Here is a 22,031-nt window from a genome sequence, read left to right as displayed (position 1 = left end):
TCAGTTCATCAAAGTCATTCTCCATTCAGTTTTGTGTCCTTGCTGGAGAGGAGTTGTGATCGTTTGGAGGAGAAGAGGCATTCTGATTTTTGAAATTTTCAGCATTTTTGTGCTGGTGTTTCCTCATCTTCATGGATTTACTTTGGATAGGGTTTTGTGTGAGGGTCTTTTTTGTTGATGTTCGTGTTGCTGCCTTCTGTTTGTTTGTTTTTCTTCTAACAGGCCCCTCTTCTGCAGGTCTGCTGCAGTTTGCTGGAGGTCTACTCCAGACCCTGTTTGCCTGGGTATCACCAGCAGAGGTTGCAGAACAGCAAAGATTGCCGCCTGCTCCTTCCTCCTGAAGCTTCGTCCCAGAGGGGCACTGGCCTGATGCCAGCCAGAGCTCTCTTGTATGAGGTGTCTGTCAACCCTTGTTGGGAGGTCTCTTCCAGTCAGGAGGCATGAGGGTCAGGGACCCAGTTGAGTAGGCAGTTTGTCCCTTAGTGGAGCTCAAGCACCGTCCTGGGAAAGCCCTCCTTGTCAGCATCCACTGCTCTCTTCAGAGCTGGCAGGCAGGAATTTTTAAGTCTGCTGAAGCTATGCCCACAGGTGCTGCTTCCCCCAGGTGCTCTATCCCAGGGAGATGGGAGTTTTATATGTAAGCCCCTGACTGGGGCTGCTGCCTTTCTTTCAGAGATGCCCTGCCCAGTGAGGAAGAATCTAGAGTGGCAGTTTGGCCACAGCCGCTTTGTTGCATTATGTTGAGTTCCTCCCAGTCCTTAGTACCGTCAGGGGAAAAGAGCCTACTCAAGCCTCAGTAATGGTGGATGCCCGTCCCCCCACCAAGCTCTGTTAGCCCAGGTCAACTTCAGACTTGTGCTGGCAGCCAGAATTTCAAGCCAGTGGCCCTTAGCTTGCTGGCCTTCATGGGAGTGGTACCTACTGAGCCAGACCACTTGGTTCCCTGGCTTTAGCCCCCTTTCCAGGCGAGTGAACGGTTCTGTCTCGCCCAGGTTCCAGGCACCACTGGAGTATGGAAATAAAAAAACAAACCTGCAGCTAGCTCGGTGTCTGCCTGAATAGCCATCCAGCTTTGAGCTTGAAACCCAGGGCCTTGGTGGTGTAGGCACACCAGGGAATCTCCTAGTCTTCAGATTACAGAAACCATGGGAAAAGCATAGTATCTGGGCCAGATAGCACAGTCCCTCATGGCTTCCCTTGGCTGGGAAAGAGAGTCCCCTCACCTCTCCCCGCTCCTTGCACTTCCCGGGTGAGGCAACACCCCACCCTGCTTCTGCTTGCCCTACATGGGCTGCACCCACTGCCTAACCAGTCCCAGTGAGATGAACAGGGTACCTTAGTTGGAAATGTGGAAATCACCCGCCTTCTGTGTTGGTCTCACTTGGAGCTGCCTTCTGGAGCTGTACCTATATGGCCATCTTGCCACATCCAAGAGAATCCATTTTCTTTTTCTTCCCTTCAAGTAAAGGCAATGATCCCGGTATCACGGACTGACTGTAACTGCTCTTACTTGATTATGTTCAATTCTTTGTATTTGTGTGATAATTTAGATATCATAACATTTTCTTTCTCATTTTGTCGCATTTGTTCGACAGGAGGAAATGCTTCAGACTTCAGGTAGCCATCCCTTTGTAACTCTCATGGGATGTCTTTTTCTTATATATGATTTTGAAGTGGATCATCATTTGTATGTATGTATCACACATACAAATGTATTAAGTGGCATGTCACCTATATTTAGAGTTTTCTTAATATAATTAGGATTGGATGGATATTTGGCTAGGTTTTATAAATGTACGCTTCTCTTACCTAATTTGTGGACCTAATTTTGTTGCTTTTGAACATCTTGATTTATAGTTTTAGCTTGCAGGAGAAAAGGAATGAATTGCTTCTCTGTTTAGTGAATGGATTGTATGTTTCAGGGATATGTCTCTCAAGTATGAGTGGGTCAATTGGGTCTCAGTCAGATTGTTAATTCTGCTTTTTACTCGTTGGTGTTTTTGTGATGGTTTATTCAATGGTGATTTGTCACACATACATGTTTTCTACATCAAGTTTTTTTTCCTTTTTTTTTGAGACTGAGTCTCCCTCTGTCGCCGAGACTGGAGTGTGGTGGCACTGTGTGGGCTCACTGAAACCTCCTTCTGGGTTCAAGCAGTTCTCCTGCCTCAGCCTCCCGAGTAGCTGGGATTACAGGCATCCACCACCACACCCAACTAGTTTTTATATTTTTAGTAAAGACGAGGTTTCACGTGCTGTAACGCCCCCTTTGGGGCGCAACAATTGCTGGCATCTCCAAGTTTTCAGGCACCACTGCCTTCCCCTCATCCTGATGCTGGCACCCAAGGTGGAAACCACTGTGGTATGCCTGGTCCAGCCACAGCCTCGCACGAAGCCAGTGCCTGGAGCTGCCCACCCCACCACAGACCCACCACAGCAGCCGGCACACCTGGCTGTGCACCATGGCTAGATCCCGCACTCGCTTGCTCACATATCCCTTGCTGCTCTGTGCCTGGCTCACCCTCAGTAGACATGGGAGCCAGGCTGGCAGCGTGAGCCGAGGCAGGGGTGAGGCCTGGGCAGGGGTGCTACCTGCCAGAGAAGATTTCCGGCTGGCAACAGGACAGTGAAAAAATCCTGCATCAATATCAAACAAGTCATTTTACTTCCATAGGCCTTTCTTTCTTCATCTTTAACATGAAAGGATTTCCAAGTAAAGATGGCAGACTAGGGATATCACAAGAGCTTATTTTTTATCTCCTCTCCCTTCCAAAGCCAGACTAAACTAGTAGTAAAACAATTTTTAAAAGGAATAATCCATAATGACTAGAGAACAAGAATGGAGCCATTAGCAGCCAAGCAATTTCAACAGATTTTCTGAAGATGGAAAGCAGAAGAACAGTGTAAATAATGAAGCAAAGCAGACAGAGGAGGCCACAGTTCAGAATACAGAGAATACACCTAAAGAGATAGCCAAGCTGCCAAAACCGAGTGAACTCAAACACCAGGTTAGGTAGGAAATCAGGAGCGGAAAGCAAATACAGGCAAGATTAACCCTAAAAGTAATTTCCCAATCAACAAGCCTATCTATATGTATAGTTCTTGGTTAGTTTCTTATTGCTTTATTCATAAATGTGGACAGATAACCAAAATTCTCAAGACATTTGAAACATGAAAGAGACCAAAATAAAACAAAAAATGTCCTCAGAGGAGATACACAGAAAAGAGTACATTGCTTTTTATTATAAGCCCTTCTACACTGTTAGCCTGAAGTGCTAATTGCCTGATATTTCTATTTGAAAGATTGCTTTCAGTAGTGAGATGAGAATGGAAATTGCTAGGCTGTAACTGTTAAACTTTCTTAATAATCAGGCACATACTATTTTTTGAAAGGTTTCTTTGGGCCTTAGTTGTCTCAAGAGGGAAAATAATATTTTGCCCCTGAATTAGGGTTGGACCAAAAGTTCCTTTTTACCTCTTAAGATGTGATTATATTATGAGGTGAGTTAAACTATTGAATCAAATGGCGTGGTTGAAGTATAAAGACAAATGGAATGTTTAGGATTAATATGTGATTGGCCACATTAATATGAAAAGAACTTATTTAGCTCAATAGGAAAAAACTTAAAGCTTTACTAAAAGAAATGGGCAAAAGAGACTCTAATAGGTCATTCTGTGATTTACGTACAAAGATGTTAATTGCTGTGTTGCATATCTATAGTAAAGTGAGAATTTTAAATTACTGTAAATATCCAATGATAGAATAATGAAATTATAGCCACATGATGGATGGGTTAGTATGCAGTTATTAGAAATAGTGTTTCAGAAGAACTAATAACATGGAAAAACTGTAACATAATTACATATAAACTTTATCTTTGGATGATAAGATTAAGAATGATTGTAATTTTCTTCTGTGTACCTCAGATTTTCTTGATTCTCTGCAAATATCAGGTGTTACTTTGGTAATTATAAGAAAGTTATTAAGGATAATTTTTAAAATGCACTGGATATACTTAATATTTTTACCAGTCGTATTTCACAGAGGACTTGAGGCAGACATGCTCAGTGAGTCAGCTACTAGCACCTTATATATACATTTCCTAATTTTGCTTTTAAAATTTTGTAGGTTCAACTCAGACTTCTTCATGTTTAATAAATGCTAATGTCATATATATATATTTTGTATGATTTCTTGTTGAGTTTTCTAAATGAAATAAATGAAAATCTAAATGTGTAGATTCAAAATTTATCTAAATATTTCTTTTTTACTTAGCCATTAGAAAAAATATTTGGAATCTTTAGGACTCTAAACCGAGATCAGAAAATCATCATGATTATCTATTTGGTACCTGTCATCAGTGTCATCTATCTGGTCTAGTATTATGTCTTGTTAAGCAACATGAAGAATCTTACGTTTAATTTCTTAGAGATCATACTTAAATATTCAATGATTTTCCACTAACTTAATTTGATAAAAATTAAGTTACCATGTAGTAACTGTATTCTATTTTAATTTTTTACCTTTTTCCCCTATGTTTTGTGGAAGGTGAATGAAGGCTGTCAGTGAGGTAGGATTGAGAGGGGATATAGGTTAACTGTTGGTTTGTCTTCTGACACATCAGTCAGGGAGGGTGGAAGACAAACAGGCTCCCCTTAGCTTAGAAACCAGTAGGCTTCAGAAAGAGATTCTAGATAGGTATGTGCCACCTTGATTGTGATCATACAGGGTCTGGTAATTGATCTTGTAGTCCGGAGTTGGACTTTACCAACATAACCAGAAATGATCAGATTCTTGGCAGCAGACTCACATTACTTAAATTTATATAACATTGAAGTATAAAGAAGAAGAATGATTTATTTTTTCTGCTGCTAGGGGAGTGGGGGCTAGTGAAGAGGGCTCTCATTTCCAGGAGTTAGAATATTTGTATTTACTTCCAGGGGTAGGGGGGGATACCTTTTCAGATATGTCTCAGAATCATGTATTTTTTTAGATATTAGAAAGTGAAGAAATAGTATTTAGTGAATTTTAAGAAACATCGAGTGGGATCTAGGGTGGTACTGTAATCAAATACGTTAGTATATCTGCAGAAAAAATTTGAATATTCACAGTAAGTGGAGTAAATAAAGACTTTATGTACATTTATGTCAGGATTTGCTGCCAGATAAATTCTGAAAGAGCTTTTGTTTTTAAGAACTTCTTTGACTTCAGGGAGTTGTGGACCTCTATTAAGCTTTCTGGAAAACTGAATTAGTGTTTAGAAGGTTGCCTGGTAAACATGGAATTAAAATGACAGGGAGTAGGTAGGCATGAGAGCTTTTTTCATCAGGCCTCACTGTGTCTGCAGTAGAAAACATCCCTTTAGTGATTATTTTTGTGGGTTCTACAGCTTCATTGCCCTTTTTTCCTGAACAGTACTGAATGTATATTATAAGTTTGCCCTCAGTCCTTTATTTTTATGTTAACCACCTTCTTTCTGTTGAGGTATCATTGTTACTCTTACACATGTTAATGGATTAAACTACTTCTTGCTTGTTTTTCCTAGGCCCGAAAAATTTCAGATTCTTCTCTTTGTGTGTAAATTTAATTAGCTTAACCCCAGAGGAGGGAGAATGATATTTGCCTCACTTACAAGTTGTTGCTCTTCTTTACTCCTATGTCAGTGTAACTCAAAGCATCTCTAAAGTAAATTGTACTTTGCTTTCAGAGCTCTAAAACACTAAAATGTTTATGTTTTATTCAAAAAATTTAAAAATAGTATGATTTATTTTCCTTTAAAAGACATTTCATTGTTATAAACACACAAAAACCTAAGACCAAAACCAGAGTATTATTGTACATATCAGAGGTTAAGTAGGAACGTTTTCTGGACTTTGGTACAATGACTCTTTACTGATGAAAAGGTCTATAGTTTGTTTAAAAACTATCCCACTTAAAAACAAATCCATACACTTTTCATGCAACTGACTCCATGCCCCCTTTCCAAAGCTCAAAATGGCAGCAGATGATATAGCAAACACATACCTGCAGAAACAGCTACAGCAGCTACATGGGTGAGATGGCTGCCAGCTGCAGCCTCAGCGGGTCTGACTTCACAGCATATACCTTGAATGTGGCCCCTCCAAAAAGTAACGTGTTTATTGCCTCACACTTCCAATCATGGGCCTCAAGAGTTTGTCTATGTGATTTATTTATTTTATAAGCTATAGATATATATAACTGATAACTCTGGATTACTGGTGAATAACCAGAATGAACACCACTTGAAAAGAAAAATGCTGTGAATATCATTAAATGCTTTTATAAGGCTAAGAGAAAGATGCATAGAGTGAAAAGAACTTCTTTTGTTTTTGAGACGGAGTCTTGCTATGTTGCCCAGGCTGGAGTGCAGTGGCATGATCTCGGCTCACTGCAATCTCCACCTCCCAGGTTCATGTGATTCTCCTGCCTCAGCCCTGCAAGTAGCTGGTATTACAAGTATCTGCCACCATGCCTGGCTAATTTTTGTATTTTTAGTAGAGACAGGGTTTCACCGTGTTGGCCAGGCTGGTCTTGAATTCCTGACCTCAGATGACCCGCCTGCCTTGGCCTCTCAAAGTGCTGGGATTACAGGTGTGAGCCACCTCACCCAGCTGAGAAGACGTTCTTTAAAATGTTTGGAAATTTTTCCAAGTTTGATACAGTTTCTGGGTGCTTATAACACCCCGACTGTTTAATGTACCTAAGATTTTCAGAACACTTTTAGAAAGTGCCATGTGATCATATTCTAATTTTGTAATTAAATCTAGTAAGGTCAGAGACACATTTTCAGAGAGGTGTATTATGATGTTTTCCCTGCTCTGGAATTTACATGGAAAGAGATGCTCAGTTTTATTTCTTCTTCTTATCCTCTTGCTTAAACCTTTCTTTCTCCTGTCTGTCACCCTGTTCATCCTACTCCTCTTCCCCCACCCCCCGGAACTTTAGCTTTCTCCTTTGCACTGTCAGATTTTCCTGAAGTGGCTACATCTTTGTCATATTTCTCATTTAGCTTTACCCCCTTAATATTGTAAGGCTACTTTTTGTTATCAGTAAGGTTACTCTACATCATACCTAATTTTGGTCTTCAGTTAAGATGCCAGTGTTTGTGGATTTGTTCTTAGGATACAACTCTAAACAGAACAAGAAGCTAGCTGGCAGTGATAGTTTGTGGACATTAGGATCCTTCTTCCTGCCTCTCTTAGCTGCTCCAAAATGCTTCATTTCCAGATAATCAAATTTAGATTTCCTTTCTTAGACGTTGTCTCCGACCTGTGAGAGCACTTCTTAAAAACCTGCAACAACTAGGCCAGGTGCGGTGGCTCACACCTGTAATCTGAGCACTTTGGGAGGCGGAGGCGGGTGAATCACGAGGTCAGGAGATCAAGACCATCCTGGGTAACACATGAAACCCCGTCTCTACTAAAAATAGAAAAATTACCCAGGCGTGGTGGCGGGTGCCTGTAGTCCCAGCTACTGGGGAGGCTGAGACAGGAGAATGGCATGAACCCGGGAGGCAGAGCTTGCAGTGAGCCGAGATTGCCACTGCACTCCAGCCTGGGCGGCAGAGCGAGACTCCCTCTCAAAAACAAACAAACAAACAAACAAAAATACCTGCAACACTAATGGGGATCTCTGGATTTTTCTTTTTGTACTTATGGCCTGTACAAAGAAGGGAAAGTAATTCTTAGCCCATTGGTTTCTTGGGGTCACCTTTAGTCATATTGACTGCATTATTTGCTAGTCCCTGTATATATATGTGTGTGTGTGTGTGTGTGTGTGTATATATATATATATATATTTTTTTTTTGAGATGGAGTCTCACTCTGTGGCTCAGACTGGAGTGCAGTGGCTCAATCTTGGCTCACGGCAAGCTCCGCCTCCCGGGTTCATACCATTCTCCTGCCTCAGCCTCCCAAGTAGCTGGGACTACAGGCGCCCGCCACCCCGCCCGGCTAATTTTTTGTATTTTTAGTAGAGATGGGGTTTCACCATGTTACCCAGGATGGTCTCGATCTCCTGACCTCATGATCCGCCCGCCTTGGCCTCCCAAAGTGCTGGAATTACAGGCGTAAGCCACCTTGCCTGGCCTAGTCCCTGTGTATATTTTTAAAGAAGAATTTGGTAGATTCATGATTGTTAGGATAGATATAAATGTATTTATCAGAGGCTATCTTAAATATGCATTTCTATGCCATTTTCAGTTAATGTATTTGGTTTCACCTGCCATATTTGTCCAGCTATTGAGACAAAGACTGATAGGAGTTTCTGAAGCTTGATGCTCTTGTGACTAACTGTAATTAATACCCTTGAGTGTATTTCCGAAGAGTTGTTTATAAACTGATTTTTTTTTTAAATATAACTTTTAGGTATATTGGCAAACTTACTAATTAAAAGAGTTCTTTTGTGAATCCTTTTGAAAAGTGAATTATCAACCTGTAATTTGTTTCTTTGTGTAAACCTGTATTTGCATAAATCAAATTTGTTTTAAATAGGTTATGTCTAGAAATCTTGATGCATGTATCTGAAAAGAAAATTTATGTTTCATGTGAAGAATTCAGATTTGGTACATTCAATAAGTAAGACCTGCCATATTATTTTATTTTAGTTCCACTCTTTTTAACAAAATGCTATCAAAATATTTACAGCCTAAATTAAGGTGGTGGCAAGAGTTTGTGTAAGATTGAACTACAGTACATTTTTAAAGTGTATTTTCTTGAATAGTAACAGGTAGTGTGAAGTTTTGCAAAGTTTAAAAAGTTATTCAGTATTTTTTTCGCTTTTAAAAGCATAACTGGAATCTGACATTATTTTGCTTTAACTTAGTCTGTAGTTATAGAAATAGATGTATATTGTGCATTTAAATATAATGTTTGTTCACTTCTTACTATAGTTTAATACCCAGCAATTTATTGCTCTGCTTAATACTTGGAAGATAGTAATGATAATTCATCTTCTTAGTTTGAATGCTTGAATTAGCCATAAAAAGTGATCTAGTCCTTAATATAAAATGGTAGATTTATACTGAAAATATAAAATAGAATGTGATTCCTATTGTGTAATATTTAATTGCACCGTTTTCTTTAAATATAGGGTTTTTTGTTGTTGGTGGTGGTGGTTTGCTTTTCAGGGCTGTCTGGGAGCCTCACTACTATTTATTACATTCTTTCTTTGGGAAAGTATATACAAACTGAAGCTGAGAACATTGGGAACTTATCTACATCTCTCACATCCTCTGCATAGCCTACTAGATTTAGATTGTCAGTCAAAGGAGAACCCTTTCATGATCTAACATGGTTCTGTTAGAGCCCATGGAAATTAAATCCTTTCCCTGATAACTGAGAAGGGAGTCTGTGTAAGGTTAGGGAACTCTTGGAAATTTCCTAGGAACTAGGAGAAACACTTGTAATATAAATCAGGCCAGCTATATTTGTCCATGACTTTAACAAGTTGAGAGTCAAGGATAATGCACAGGACATTATTAAGTTCAAAACTAGAAAGGAAACAACAGGTCAGGAGCAGAGATTTCAGGATGAAGTTCAAGTCAAGGACATGGAGAAATTATTCAGAATGTAGGCCTTGAACTGTGTGAGGGTTTTCACACTATGTCGGAGAGGACTAGACAGAAGCAGCCCAACTGAGTTCAGTTGTTTACTCAATTATTCAATGTCTACTCTTTTTTAGGGATTACAGATATTAATACAGTCAGGATCTTTAAGGACTTTATGAGCCTGCCACATATCAGTATATGAGAGGGTGAGACCCATTGTGTCTTAAAGAATAATTGTTGTGAATGCTGGTCTTTTGGCAGTGTGACAGTGATTTGGAGTGTGAGTACAAGAGGGAAAGAGTATCTTTTTCTTAGCTATTGAATTTATGATTATCTATTCAATATATCTACCATGTCACTTGCCATTCTTTCATATACCCTCATTCCATTTGTTTTTTTTTTTTTTTTAAATAGATGGAGTTTTGTTTTGTTGCCCAGGCTGGAGGGCAGTGGCGCCATCTTGGCTCACCACAACCTCTGTCTCCTGGGTCCGAGCAATTCTCCTGCCTCAGCCTCCCGAGTAGCTGGGATTACAGGCAAGTGGCACCACACCCAGCTAATTTTGTGTTTTTAGTAGGTTTCACCGTGTTGGCCAGGCTAGTCTCGAACTCCTGACCTCAAGTGATCCACCTGCCTTGGCCTCCCAAAGTGCAGCATCACAGGTGTGAGCCACTGTGCCAAGCCCTACTGGCTTTTTTTTTTTTTTTTTTTTTTAAACGGAGTCTTTCTTTGTTCCCCAGGCTGGAGTGCAGTGGTGCAATCTCAGCTCACTGCAACATCCGCTTCCCAGGTTTAAGCAATTCTCCTGCCTCAGCCTCCTGAGTAGATGGGATTACAGGTGCCTGCCACCACACCCGGCTAATTTTTTATGTGTTTTTAGTAGAGATGTTGACCAGGCTGGTTTCGAACTCCTCACCTCAGGTGATCCACCTGTCTTGGCCTCCCAAAGTTCTAGGATTACAGGCATGAGCCACCACTGCCCAGCCCTCATTGGCTTTTGAAGGTCATTTTATCTTTGAGTTTATTTTAAAAATATGTATACCCATGTGAGAGATTCCATTTTAAATTTAATATGACTAACACTTTTAATAATTATCTGACACTGGTTAACATCTAGCCACTTACTCTGTGACCTTGGGTTATTCTAAGCCTTGGTTTCCTCATCAGTAAAATGGGCATAGCAGCAGTACTTACCTCTAAGGTTAAGGATTAAATAAGATAGTATATGCATAATAGTTGCCCAGTGCCTTACACATAGTAAGTGCTCAATAAATATTAGATATTTTAGCTTTAATGTTGACATGGTATTTTTTTCATGCTGCTTTGCCAGCAGGAAACCTCTGTGGCCAGCGACACCTGCATCTGATCCTCGCTTGTGCCCAGGCTCACTGCAGGAGGCGCCTACCCACTAGGCCCATTGGACCACTCCTGGCTTGCACTCTGCCCCAGATCATGTGCTTGCCACAGGATCCACACTCAGCCTGTGTCTGGACCAAGTGTTCCCCAGCCTGCCTGTGTTACGGCTCATTCAGTCCCACTGCCCTGCTGTGCCAGTGCCTCCGGGGCTGGCCCGGCCCTGCCGCTGCTTCCCAGTGCATGGGGTGGCTGCCCAGTGCCGACAGAAGGCCACAGTGTTACAGCCTTTTTCCTACCTGTGTTCGGTGGTTCCTTAGTTCTTGTCCTGTGTCCAGGAAGAATGAGGTTGCACTGACAACCAAAGGGTGAGAAGAGCAGAGAAGAGTTTTGTTGAACAACAGAACAGGTCTCAGCAGAGAGGGGACTCAAAGTGAGTGGTCCCCCACCTGAAGGTGGGTAGTACCCCACACCTGGAGATGGGCATTTCCAAAATATGGCTGAGTCTGGGGCTTTTATGGGCTCAGAATGGGGGAGTGTATGCTGATTGGTTTGTGAGTATGCAAAAAAGGCTAAAACAAAGGCACCACTCAAAGGTAGGCCTGACAGTATAAAAAAGCCAGTTAGGGAAGGGTGGGTATATGTAAAATAGGTGAAGGTAAGGATCAATCAGAGGAAAGGGCACCAGACGGAAAGAGAGGTTCTCAGTCTGGCCTGTAGATTTATCTGAGACTCATAGCTTGACTTTTAGGCTTTAAACTCTTTGGTTTGAAATTAAGGTTTCACTGTGGACCTGCCCCTATCTGCCTAGGCATTTGTCTGCCTCCTGCTGCTGTCAATGTGGGGTAGGAAGTAGGTTGACAGGAAGGAGACAAGAATTCCAGATAAGAGTGCTCTGAAAACAAATTTCGTAATTTTATTATTCTTAACTAAGTCTTTCTTCTTTCTTACCTTCTGTATGCTATTAGTTGCCAAATCCTGTTGATTCTGTTTTCCTTTACAGTATCAGAACTCTGACCTGTTATCTCCATTCCAGTGGTCAGTACCTCTGGATGTTTGCAGTTATTTCATAAATAATCTTGCCTTTAGTCTCTTTTAACTGTCACCTTATAAAGTACAACTTTGATCATTTTATTACCCTTGTCAAAACCGATCAGTGTTTTCCCATTGACCTCTCTTTAACGTGACATTCAAAACTGCAAAATCTGGCCCGAATGTATTTTTCGTACCTTTATCTAAATGTTCTTTGTCATAAATTCTGTGTTCTAGTCATTTAACTGAGCATTGCTCTCTGAAAGTGGCCTCAAGTTGTTTTGACTCTGGCTGTTCATTTGGCTGAAATGTTTTACTGTCTTTTTCTGCATGGCCAAACCCTAAAGTGTCTTTCAAAACAGCCTTCATATGGTGCTGTCAATTCTTAACTGATTAATTCTTCAAATGGAAAGAAATCTCTATGTCTTTTAATTTCTCTCAAATTGTATTTTTCTGTTTTGGTACTTTTTTTTTTTTTTTTTTTTTTTTTGAGACAGAGTCTTGCTGTGTCACCCAGGCTAGAGGGCAGTGGTGCAATCTCAGCTCACTGCCAGCTGCGCCTCCCGGGTTCACGCCATTCTCCCGCCTCAGCCTCCCGAGTAACTGAGACTACAGGCGCCTGTCACCATGCCTGGCTAAGTTTTTGTGTTTTTAGTAGAGACGTGGTTTCACCGTGTTAGCCAGGATGGTCTTGATCTCCTGCACTCGTGATCCGCCCGCCTCGGCCTCCCAAAGTGCTGGGATTAGTCTATTTTGGTACTTAATGTTATCTACATTATATTATAGTTACTTATATACACCTTTTTGCCACTAGTTGATGGTAAGTTCATTGAGGATACAAACAATGTTCTACTTTGTAAAATTACTGGGAGAGTAGTATGTTATAATAGGTGTTCAGTAAGTCTTTTTCCCGCCAAAAGAAAAATGAGTGATTATTTTTTGACAAAGACCAAATATGCTAATTACCACAGCTGGATAAAAAGTTGAACAATCAAATGTGTGAACTGTAGTCTTATTTTTTTTTTTTTATTATTTTTTTTTTTGAGAGAGAATTCTTGCACTGTTGCCTGGGCTGAAGTGCAGTGGCGCTATCTCGGTCAGTCCACCCTCTGCCTCCCAAGTTCAAGTGATTCTCCTGCCTCAGCCTCCCGAGTAGCTGGGATTATAGGCGCATATCACCACGCCTGGCTAACTTTTTGTATTTTTAGTAGAGACACTGTTTCACTATATTGGCCAGGCTGGTCTCAAGCTCCTGACCTCGTGATCCACCTACCTCGACCTCCCAAAGTGCTAGGATTACAGGCGTGAGCCACTGCGCCTGGCCCGAATTGTAGTGTTTATAAAGATTAATAATTTAAACAAAGTGTTAAATTCTGAAATTGTATTTTATAAATATATGAGAATTTAGGGCATTAGGCTTATTCCAAGCACTTAAATTCATGTCTCTATGTAGATAATACTGTCAACCCATTAGGCCTATGATCGTATGCATAGCTGGTTCAGTTTTTACTTTTTTTTTTTTTTTTCTATTTGGCTATTAATAAGCTTTTTGTCTTTATAAAACTAGTATCAAGCATCTCTAGTTTCTAATTATTCAGTACAAGTTAAAGTAGCTTAATACTCCTGTTTCTTTTCCTATTTAATGTAGTGTTTTAAGTGCCTAAAGTAGGGAAGAGAAAAGGAGAGTATTTAAGGAATTTAAGATCTTGAAGTGGAAAAGACCTAGAAGAGTCATAACTGCTGAGTCTTAGAAAGAAAATGAAATGGAGTATCTGCATGGAATTTCCTTAAGGTACAAATGAACACCACTATCTTCTCTCAGGAAGAAGGAACAACTTTTCAGGATTATTTTCTTCTAAAATTCTTTTTTTTTTTTTTTTTTTTTTGGGCAGAGTCTCCCTCTGTCGCCCAGGCTGGAGTGTAGTGGCGTGATCTTGGCTCACTGCTGCAAACTCTCCCTCCTGGGTTCAAGCGATTGTCCCACCTCAGTCTCCTGAGTAGCTGGGATTACAGGTGCACGCCACCACATCTGGCTAATTTTTGTATTTTTAGTAGAAAGGGGGTTTCACCATGTTGACCAGGCTGGTCTTGAACTCCTGACCTCAAGTGATCCACCCACCTCCGCCTCCCAAAGTGCTGGGATTACAGGCATCAGCCACTGCTCGCGGCCCCTTCTTAAATTCTTCTAAGAATATTTACTTTGTTTAAAAACTGGATTAATCTTTTCAAATATTAGAGACTGTTAGGGTAAACTAATATCCTAGTCTTATACTTTTTTTTCTTTTTCCATAAGTTATTGATATACAGGTGGTATTTGATTACATGAGTAAGTTCTTTAGTGGTGATTTGTCACATTTTGGTCCACCCATCACCCGGGCAGTATACACTGCACCATATTTGTAGTCTTTTATCCCTCACCCCCCTCCCACTCTTTCCTGCAAGTTCCCCAAAGTCCGTTGTATCATTCTTATGCCTTTGCAACCTCACAGCTTAGCTCCCACATATCAGTGAGAACATACAATATTTGGTTTTCCATTCGTGAGTTACGTCACTTGGAATGATAGTCTCCAGTCTTATCCAGGTCACTGCAAATGCTGTTAATTCATTCCTTTTTAGGGCTGAGAAGTGTTCCACTGTGTGTGCATGTGTGTGTGTGTGTGTGTATACACTATCCACTCATTGATTGATGGGCATTTGGGTTGGTTCCACGATTTTGCAATTGTGAATTGTGCTGCTATAAACATGCGTGTGCAAGTATCTTCTTCAAATAATGAAAAAGATTATCTTTTCCTCTGGGTAGGTACCCAGTAGTGGGATTGCTGGATCAAATGGTAGTTCTACTTTTAGTTCTTTAAGGAATCTCCACACTGTTTTTCATAGTGGCTGTATTGGTTTACATTCCCACTAGCAGTGTAGAAGTGTCCCCTGATCACCACATCCACGCCAACATCTATTATTTTTTTATTATTTTTTTATTATGGCCATTCCCACGGGAGCAAGACGGTATCACATTGTGGTTTTGATTTGCATTTCCTTGATCATTAGTGATGGTGAGTGTTTTTTCATATGTTCATTGGCCTTTTGTATTTCTTCTTTAGAGAATTTTCTACTTACGTTCTTTGCCCACTTTTTGATGGGATCGTTTGTTTTTTCTTACTGATTTGTTTGAGTTCATTGTGGATTCTGGTTATTAGTCCTTTGTCAGATGTACAGATTGGGAAGATTTTCTCCCACTCTGTGTGTTGTCTATTTACTCTGCTGACTGTCCTTTTCTGTCTAGTTTAATTCAGTCCCAGCTATTTATCTTTGTTCTTATTGCATTTGGTTTTGGGTTCTTGGTCATGAAATCCTTGCCGAAGCCAATGTCTAGAAAGGTTTTTCCAGTGTTATCTTCAAGAGTTTTTGTAGTTTCAGGTCTTGGGTTTAAGTCCTTGATCCATCTTGAGTTGATTTTTATATTATGTGAGAGATGAGGATCCAGTTTCATTCTCTTACATGTGGCTACCCAATTATTCTAGCACCGTTTGTTGAAAAGGTTGTCCTTTCCCCACCTTACTTTTTTGTTTGCTTTGTCAAAGATCAGTTGGCTGTAAGTATTTAGGTTTATTTCTGGGTTCCCTATTCTGTTCCGTTGGTCTGTGTGCCTATTTTTATACCAGTGTCATGCTGTTTTGGTGACTATTGTCTTATAGTTTGAAATCAGGTAGCGTGATGTCTCCAGATTTGTTCTTTTTGCTTAGTTTACTTTGGCTTTGTGGACTCTTCTTTGGTTTCATGTGGATTTTAGAATTGTTTTTTGTAATTCTGTGAAGAATGATGCTGATGTTTTGATGGGGATTGCATTGAATTTGTAGATTGCTTTTGGCAGTATGGTCATTTTCAAAATATTGATGTTACCCATCCATGTGCATGGGATGTGTTTCCATTTGTTTGTGTGATCTGTGATTTCTTTCAGCAGTGTTTTGTAGTTTTCCTTGTAGAGGTCTTTCAACTCCTTGGTTAGGTATATTCCTAAGTATTTATTTTTTTTGCAACTGTTGTAAAAGGAGTTGAGTTCTTGATTTGATTCTCTGCTTGGTTGCTATTGGTGTATTGAAGAGCTACTGATTTGTGTACATTAATCTAGTATCTGGAAACTTGGCTGAATTCCTTTGTCAGTTCTAGGAGCTTGATAAAATTAATTTTGTGTGTATATACATGTAATTTCAGAAAATTCCACATGATGGCAGAAGATACTTATGTCTGAGAAGGCGTAACCAAATGAAAACTTTACATTTAAATTTTATCTGAAGTAGTATTTGTCTTTTTACATTCTAACTAGTGCATTTCATATTTGAATTGTCTGATACAGTTTTGTTGCCACTTTAAATATTTTATATATGTTTTAACTAATTTTAAAAGGGAGTAAATATTTTTTCTACTATATACAATGTTAATCCATTTTTGAAAGCTTCATGGGTAATCACTGAATAGTGTTTAAATAATTGGTTTGGTAAAAGTCATTTTTCTTAGTAAGTTTAGGGGATATTGAAGGCATTTATTTACCAGTTATAGATGAATATATGAAACCCAACATGTGAAATTTTATTTGACTTTATTTTAGAAATTAAGGAATTGGTTCAACATACGTTCTTTTGTGTTAACTTACCTAAAATTTTGAATGACCACAAAATGGTCTCATTACCATTTTGAATCTTGCTTACTTTCCCTATCGCTGTCAAGTGTTCTCTTAAATTTTCTTTGTCTTAATTGAAGAAATTATTTCGTTCAATAACTGTTTATTAAATGCCTTCCATGTTTCAGATCCTGCTCTGTAGCCTGATGATTCGTAGTAGTTCAAAACCCCAACAGAGAGAGAATCTTTGTTTTCGGGATTTCCCAATCTTGGAAGGCAGATAGCCATCAAACACATGACTGTTTTTAAGTAAATTTTTGTGGTTCTTACTACAACAAAATATATTTATAATAAAAATTTTAAGAAAAATGCAGCTTTATAGTTTTCAGATTAATTGTGAAATTATGAATTATATCATTGTTGGACCTGGAAAAGATAATAAAAGTAGAGATTTAGAAATTTTGTGAAAACTTAAGTAGGCCTTTTTTTTTTAAAATTTATTTTATTTCCCCTACTTTCAAACACTAGATGCCAAATAATTTAGTTTAAAAAGCAAAGAGATAACATGACATTTTTTATTTTTGGCCAGTAATATTCTGGCCTTTTTAAATGTGCTGATGTTTTGTCCTGTCTATTATTAGTTCGGTTGTATAATTTGTTGTCAAAACTGGGACACTTCTGAGAGTAAAAGAAGTACTAAAATCATATACATACATTTTTGAAATGTGTATTTATTGACATAAATTATTTGTGTTGTTAGAATTATGAAAAGTTCTTTATAACTTCTCAAAATTTTTCAAAATATAAAACATTTGTATACTTCAAGGCAAAACACTTTTTATTGTGATTGTATGAATGTTACAAAAAGAACATAAAGAAAATAATTGTTCTTGAGACATATTTATGTACTTTCTATCTGTTCCTGTCTATAATACAGTGTCACTTTTTTTCTTTGAAGAATATAGATTTTGCAATTTGGTTTTAGCTAATTGTTTTTAATTGCCTGATATCTTTTTTGAAGTTACGTTTTATGATTAATCGAGAAAACTATTCTGCTATAGATACCGGGATACCAAAGAAACTCAGGGCAAATGTTGCCCAATGGAGGATATTCTCAAAACAATATTTTTTTTGCGTTTAAATTATAAATATTTAAACCCAAAGATTTTAATAGGTACCTTTTTGTTTTTTTGAGACGGAGTCTCACTCTGTCGCCCAGGCCAAAGTACAGAGGCGTGATCTGGGCTCACTGCAAACTCCACCTCCCGGGTTCACGCCATTCTCACACCTGGCTAATGTTTTATATTTTTAGCAGAAATGGGGTTTCACCGTGTTAGCCAGGATGGTCTTGATCTCGTGATCTGCCCGCCTCGGCCTCCCAAAGTGCTGGGATTACGGGCATGAGCCACCACGCCCAGCCAATAGGTACTCTTTTTGTCTCCATTTAGATTAGTTTTCTTTGACAGATATTTCTGTAAGATAAAACTTGTCAGATAAATTATCTGTATTTAGGATTATTGTAAACGTTATGCCAAATTCACATGCTTCAAAATCATAGGCCTTTTTAATTTTCTTCTATTTGGGTATGAGTATAAGTATATGCAGTTATAACTAGGAGTTCCTTCCAAAGATTGTTTTCTGAAGTTGAGATAGAGACGCAGTTATAGAATTTCAAAATTAGATCTTGTACATTATTTGTGCTCTCATAATTCATTGTTTCTTCTTTTAGTAAATTTATCTTCTAGTTATAAGCTTTGTTTTTTTTTTTTGAGACGAAGTCTTGCTCTGTCACCCAGGCTAGAGTGCAGTAGCGTGATCTTGGCTCACTGCAAGCTCCGCCTCCCAGGTTCACACCATTCTCCTGCCTCAGCCTCCCGAGTAGGTGGGACTACAGGAGCCTGCCACTGCGCCCTGCTAATTTCTTGTATTTTTAGTAGAGACCGGGTTTCACCGTGTTAGCCAGGGTGGTCTCAAACTCCTGACCCTCGTGATCCATCCAGCTCGGCCTCCCAAAGTCCTGAGATTACAGGCGTGAGCCAGCGTGCCCGGCCTAAGCTTTATTTTCAAAAATACTTTCTTAAAAGCTTAAGCTTTTTGTTTCTTTATTTGTCCAGTACTTTGATTACATAATTCCTACTGATTTGAACAAAATGCAACCAAAATCTAGGTAACTAGTTTATAAGAAATTTCAGCATCATTGTAGGATACTTAGGTTGATTTACAAGTTAGTTCTGAAAAGGCTCTAGTATTTCTAAAATCTATGTGATAGGCAGCCCAAAAGGAAAGCTTATGCTGCCATGGGGAAGTGCTTGTGCTCAATAGCAATCTTGTCACAAAAATTTTATATATTACTCTTACTGTATAAATACAGATTTTTAGCCAAGTGTCAATTTGACAGCAGATTCTGTTTTGATTATTAGAATGTCACAGTTTGGGCATGGTTATAAATTGTGTACGCACCACTAATTGCGTGTATGTTCCTCTCAAAGACTCTAATAAGAACATTGTTTCTTACCTTAGCACTCTGCTCCACCAAAATGTGTTATCACTGTAAAAAATAATCTTATCTTCAGTGGTGAACTATTTATTTATTTATTTATTTATTTATTTATTTATTTATTTATTTATTTTTATGTGTTTTGAGACAGAGTCTTGCTGTGCCTCCCAGACTGGAGTGCAGGCTCACGGCAACCTCTCTCACTCCCAGGTTCAAGCAATTCTCGTACTCAGCCTCCCAAGTAGCTGGGATTAGAGGCGCATGCCACCATGCCCAGATAATTTTTGTAGAGACGGGGTTTAACCATGTTGTCAAGCTGGTCCCAAATTCTGGACCCCAGGTGATCCACCCACCTCAGCCTCCTCAAAGTGCTGGGATTACAGATGTGAGCCACTGCTGAACTTTTTAAAAACTGAATTTACAATAACACTTATGATAACAACAGATGTTTCACCTTTAAGAATGAATTTCCAGCCGGGCACAGTGGCTTGCAACTATAATCCCAGCACTTTGGGAGGCTGAAGCCGGAGGACCACTTGAAGCCAGGAGATGGAGACCAGTCTGGGCAACAAAGCGAGAGACCTTGTCTCTACAACAATGTTTTAAAAATTAGCCAGGCATGACACCTCATGCCTGTAGGCCCAGCTGCCCAGGATGCCGAGGCTGGAGGATTGCTTGAGCCCAGGAGTTTGAGGTTGCCGCCAGCTATGATTGCCCTACTGTACTCCAGCCTGGGTGAAAGAGCATGACCCTGACTCTTAAAAAAAAAATAAATATAAACAAATAGTCACCAATAGTTTTACTTTGACTCCATGAATTTGATAAAGAATTCAGCCTGTTCCTAGATTTAATTTAACTGGTTCTTCCATTTGAAGCATCTAGTATCACTGATACAAAGCTAACAGCATTCAACGTTTTGCAAAGTAGTTCTTTTGTTAACAGTCTAACAACTATTGCTTTACTTTTTATATGTGCATAAGATAACCTAGAATGAAAATGAGTGAAATTAAGTTAGATGATTAGTGATTTGATCTAAATGAAAAAATTGTGCTTCTCAGTGTAATATGTAAATACATGTTATCTGTAGCTATACCTGTTGTCTCCATGTACAGTAATTTAAAAAGTAGATTCTGATGCACAATCAGTAGATTTGTGTCTTTTTTTTTTTTTTTTTTTTTTTTTTTTTCTGAAACAGGGTCTCACTCTGTCTCCCAGGCTACTGTGCAGTAACATGATTTTGGCTCACTGCAGCCTTGACTTCCCAGGCCAAACTAATCCTCCCACCTGCGCCTCCTGAGTAGCTGGGACTACAGGCGTGTGCCATCGCACCTGGCTATTTTTTTTCTATTTTTTTGTAGAGACAGGGGTCTCACTATGTTACCCAGGCTTTGGTCTCAAACTCCTGGGCTCAAGCGATTCTTCCACTTTGTCCACCCAAAGTGCTGGGATTACAGGTGTGAGCCAACTGTGCCTGGCTGATTGGTGTCTTTTGATTTACATTTAGTCAGTGAGATTGCAGTAGTCTCCATGTTACATGTTTATTATCAACTGGTTTTGAGAAATGAAAATTTCAGTTTTTCACTCAAGATAACACTTTTTTTTAAAAGCTTACTGGTGCCAGAAGGGTTCGTTGCAAAATAAAAAGCATTGCCAAACAATAAATAGTTGCAGATTTGTACTATATACTAAATGGCAAAACCACTGTAGTAGAAGCAAACTGTACGTGTATACCTTGGAGATATTGTGGTAAAAAGCGAATATTGCAATAAAGTGAGTCGTGTGGATTTTTTGGTTTCCCAGTGCATATAAAAGTTAGTTTACACTGTTATCTTCTAAGTGTATCATAGCATTATGTGTTAAAATGCAATATACATGCCTTAATTTAAAAATATTGCTCAAAATGCTAATGATTGTCAGCAAGTCATAATATTTTTACTGATCAAGAATCTTGCCTCAGTGTTGATGGCTGCTGAATGATGAGGGGGTTGGTTGCTGAAGTTTAGGGGTAGCTGTGGCAATTTGTTAAAATAAGAGTACAATAAAGTATGCTGCATTAATCGACACTCTCAGGAAAGATTTATCTGTAGTATGCATTGCTGTTTGATGCCTTTTTATGCACAGTAGTCATTTTTTCAAAATTGAAGTCTGTCCCGTCAAGTCCTGTTGCTGCTTTATCAATTAAGTTTATGTAATATTCTAAATCCTCTGTTGTCATTTCAACACTGTTCATGGCATCCTTGCCAGGAGTAAATTCCATTTCAAGAAATCACTTTCTTTGCTCATCCATAAGAGAGAACTCATCCATTCAGCTTTCATAATGAGATTACAGCAAGTCAGTCACATCTTCAGGTTTCATTTCTGAACTAGAGTTCTCTTACTGTTTCCACCACATCTGCAGTTACTCCACTGAATTCTCAAGCTTTTCAGTCATCCGTGAGGGTTAGAATCAACTTCTTCCAAACTCCTGTTAATGTTAATATTTTGACTTGCTCCCGTGAATCACAAAAGCTGTTAATTGCATCTAGAATGGTGAATCCTTTCCAGGAGTTATTCAATTTACTTTGTCCAGATCCATCAGAGGAATCACTGTCTATGGCAGCTATAGTCTTTCCAAATTTTTTTTTTTTTTCCTGAGACAGAGTCTCGCTCTGACACCCAGGCTGGAGTGCAGTGGCGGGATCTCGGCTCACTGCAAGCTCCACCTTCCAGGTTCAGGCCATTCTCCTGCCTCAGCCTCTGAGTAGCTGGAACTACAGGAGGCCACCACCATGCCCGGCTAATTTTTTTTTTGTATTTTTAGTGGAGATGGGGTTTCACTGTGTTAGCCATGATGGTCTTAATCTCCTGACCTCGTGATCCACCCATCTCGGCCTCCCAAAGTGCTGGGATTACAGGCGTGAGCCACCATGCCCAGCCTCAAATTGTATTTTTATTTTATTTATTTTTTTTATTTTTTGTTTTTGTA

General features: G+C 39.3%; 1 protein-coding gene across 1 annotated transcript in view; it reads left to right on the top strand.

The window, feature by feature from the left end:
* The window catches only part of SDHAF3 (succinate dehydrogenase complex assembly factor 3), an 81,201-nt gene that overhangs the window by 7,890 nt on the left and 51,280 nt on the right, over window positions 1–22,031 (top strand). The window lies entirely within an intron of this gene.

This window comes from Chlorocebus sabaeus, chromosome 21, assembly GCF_047675955.1.
Source record: "Chlorocebus sabaeus isolate Y175 chromosome 21, mChlSab1.0.hap1, whole genome shotgun sequence".
NCBI classification, from domain to species: domain Eukaryota; kingdom Metazoa; phylum Chordata; class Mammalia; order Primates; family Cercopithecidae; genus Chlorocebus; species Chlorocebus sabaeus.
The sequence above is the reverse complement of the archived record's forward strand: the minus strand, read 5'-3'. Positions and strand labels throughout refer to the sequence as shown.